Here is a 5,000-nt window from a genome sequence, read left to right as displayed (position 1 = left end):
ATGTATGGTGTTTTCTTGCAAGTTGGTAACAAGAAAGTTGTGCAACACGAAATATGGTATAGATTTACAGCCTTGATCAAAATGACTTCATGAATTCATTCACATTCATGCATAGTCGTACTTGCTTACTTTTCATTCTAGGTAATTGATGCATGTACAGGCTGTAATTGCTGCATGGTCATGGATAGCTAAGTAGAATTGCCTGCTAACCTTATTAATCTTACCAATAAGATGGCCACAATATGTGTACCTGTGTCCATCAATTAAATGAAATGTAATTTATATATGTAATTTATATATGTAATTTATATATGTAATTTATATATGTAATTTATATATGTAATTTATATATGTAATTTATATATGTAATTTATATATGTAATTTATATATGTAATTTATATATGTAATTTATATATGTAATTTATATATGTAATTTATATATGTAATTTATATATGTAATTTATATATGTAATTTATATATGTAATTTATATATGTAATTTATATATGTAATTTATATATGTAATTTATATATGTAATTTATATATGTAATTTATATATGTAATTTATATATGTAATTTATATATGTAATTTATATATGTAATTTATATATGTAATTTATATATGTAATTTATATATGTAATTTATATATGTAATTTATATATGTAATTTATATATGTAATTTATATATGTAATTTATATATGTAATTTATATATGTAATTTATATATGTAATTTATATATGTAATTTATATATGTAATTTATATATGTAATTTATATATGTAATTTATATATGTAATTTATATATGTAATTTATATATGTAATTTATATATGTAATTTATATATGTAATTTATATATGTAATTTATATATGTAATTTATATATGTAATTTATATATGTAATTTATATATGTAATTTATATATGTAATTTATATATGTAATTTATATATGTAATTTATATATGTAATTTATATATGTAATTTATATATGTAATTTATATATGTAATTTATATATGTAATTTATATATGTAATTTATATATGTAATTTATATATGTAATTTATATATGTAATTTATATATGTAATTTATATATGTAATTTATATATGTAATTTATATATGTAATTTATATATGTAATTTATATATGTAATTTATATATGTAATTTATATATGTAATTTATATATGTAATTTATATATGTAATTTATATATGTAATTTATATATGTAATTTATATATGTAATTTATATATGTAATTTATATATGTAATTTATATATGTAATTTATATATGTAATTTATATATGTAATTTATATATGTAATTTATATATGTAATTTATATATGTAATTTATATATGTAATTTATATATGTAATTTATATATGTAATTTATATATGTAATTTATATATGTAATTTATATATGTAATTTATATATGTAATTTATATATGTAATTTATATATGTAATTTATATATGTAATTTATATATGTAATTTATATATGTAATTTATATATGTAATTTATATATGTAATTTATATATGTAATTTATATATGTAATTTATATATGTAATTTATATATGTAATTTATATATGTAATTTATATATGTAATTTATATATGTAATTTATATATGTAATTTATATATGTAATTTATATATGTAATTTATATATGTAATTTATATATGTAATTTATATATGTAATTTATATATGTAATTTATATATGTAATTTATATATGTAATTTATATATGTAATTTATATATGTAATTTATATATGTAATTTATATATGTAATTTATATATGTAATTTATATATGTAATTTATATATGTAATTTATATATGTAATTTATATATGTAATTTATATATGTAATTTATATATGTAATTTATATATGTAATTTATATATGTAATTTATATATGTAATTTATATATGTAATTTATATATGTAATTTATATATGTAATTTATATATGTAATTTATATATGTAATTTATATATGTAATTTATATATGTAATTTATATATGTAATTTATATATGTAATTTATATATGTAATTTATATATGTAATTTATATATGTAATTTATATATGTAATTTATATATGTAATTTATATATGTAATTTATATATGTAATTTATATATGTAATTTATATATGTAATTTATATATGTAATTTATATATGTAATTTATATATGTAATTTATATATGTAATTTATATATGTAATTTATATATGTAATTTATATATGTAATTTATATATGTAATTTATATATGTAATTTATATATGTAATTTATATATGTAATTTATATATGTAATTTATATATGTAATTTATATATGTAATTTATATATGTAATTTATATATGTAATTTATATATGTAATTTATATATGTAATTTATATATGTAATTTATATATGTAATTTATATATGTAATTTATATATGTAATTTATATATGTAATTTATATATGTAATTTATATATGTAATTTATATATGTAATTTATATATGTAATTTATATATGTAATTTATATATGTAATTTATATATGTAATTTATATATGTAATTTATATATGTAATTTATATATGTAATTTATATATGTAATTTATATATGTAATTTATATATGTAATTTATATATGTAATTTATATATGTAATTTATATATGTAATTTATATATGTAATTTATATATGTAATTTATATATGTAATTTATATATGTAATTTATATATGTAATTTATATATGTAATTTATATATGTAATTTATATATGTAATTTATATATGTAATTTATATATGTAATTTATATATGTAATTTATATATGTAATTTATATATGTAATTTATATATGTAATTTATATATGTAATTTATATATGTAATTTATATATGTAATTTATATATGTAATTTATATATGTAATTTATATATGTAATTTATATATGTAATTTATATATGTAATTTATATATGTAATTTATATATGTAATTTATATATGTAATTTATATATGTAATTTATATATGTAATTTATATATGTAATTTATATATGTAATTTATATATGTAATTTATATATGTAATTTATATATGTAATTTATATATGTAATTTATATATGTAATTTATATATGTAATTTATATATGTAATTTATATATGTAATTTATATATGTAATTTATATATGTAATTTATATATGTAATTTATATATGTAATTTATATATGTAATTTATATATGTAATTTATATATGTAATTTATATATGTAATTTATATATGTAATTTATATATGTAATTTATATATGTAATTTATATATGTAATTTATATATGTAATTTATATATGTAATTTATATATGTAATTTATATATGTAATTTATATATGTAATTTATATATGTAATTTATATATGTAATTTATATATGTAATTTATATATGTAATTTATATATGTAATTTATATATGTAATTTATATATGTAATTTATATATGTAATTTATATATGTAATTTATATATGTAATTTATATATGTAATTTATATATGTAATTTATATATGTAATTTATATATGTAATTTATATATGTAATTTATATATGTAATTTATATATGTAATTTATATATGTAATTTATATATGTAATTTATATATGTAATTTATATATGTAATTTATATATGTAATTTATATATGTAATTTATATATGTAATTTATATATGTAATTTATATATGTAATTTATATATGTAATTTATATATGTAATTTATATATGTAATTTATATATGTAATTTATATATGTAATTTATATATGTAATTTATATATGTAATTTATATATGTAATTTATATATGTAATTTATATATGTAATTTATATATGTAATTTATATATGTAATTTATATATGTAATTTATATATGTAATTTATATATGTAATTTATATATGTAATTTATATATGTAATTTATATATGTAATTTATATATGTAATTTATATATGTAATTTATATATGTAATTTATATATGTAATTTATATATGTAATTTATATATGTAATTTATATATGTAATTTATATATGTAATTTATATATGTAATTTATATATGTAATTTATATATGTAATTTATATATGTAATTTATATATGTAATTTATATATGTAATTTATATATGTAATTTATATATGTAATTTATATATGTAATTTATATATGTAATTTATATATGTAATTTATATATGTAATTTATATATGTAATTTATATATGTAATTTATATATGTAATTTATATATGTAATTTATATATGTAATTTATATATGTAATTTATATATGTAATTTATATATGTAATTTATATATGTAATTTATATATGTAATTTATATATGTAATTTATATATGTAATTTATATATGTAATTTATATATGTAATTTATATATGTAATTTATATATGTAATTTATATATGTAATTTATATATGTAATTTATATATGTAATTTATATATGTAATTTATATATGTAATTTATATATGTAATTTATATATGTAATTTATATATGTAATTTATATATGTAATTTATATATGTAATTTATATATGTAATTTATATATGTAATTTATATATGTAATTTATATATGTAATTTATATATGTAATTTATATATGTAATTTATATATGTAATTTATATATGTAATTTATATATGTAATTTATATATGTAATTTATATATGTAATTTATATATGTAATTTATATATGTAATTTATATATGTAATTTATATATGTAATTTATATATGTAATTTATATATGTAATTTATATATGTAATTTATATATGTAATTTATATATGTAATTTATATATGTAATTTATATATGTAATTTATATATGTAATTTATATATGTAATTTATATATGTAATTTATATATGTAATTTATATATGTAATTTATATATGTAATTTATATATGTAATTTATATATGTAATTTATATATGTAATTTATATATGTAATTTATATATGTAATTTATATATGTAATTTATATATGTAATTTATATATGTAATTT

This window comes from Penaeus chinensis, chromosome 13 (genome assembly GCF_019202785.1).
Source record: "Penaeus chinensis breed Huanghai No. 1 chromosome 13, ASM1920278v2, whole genome shotgun sequence".
NCBI classification, from domain to species: Eukaryota; Metazoa; Arthropoda; class Malacostraca; order Decapoda; family Penaeidae; genus Penaeus; species Penaeus chinensis.
Note: the sequence above shows the minus strand (reverse complement) of the source record.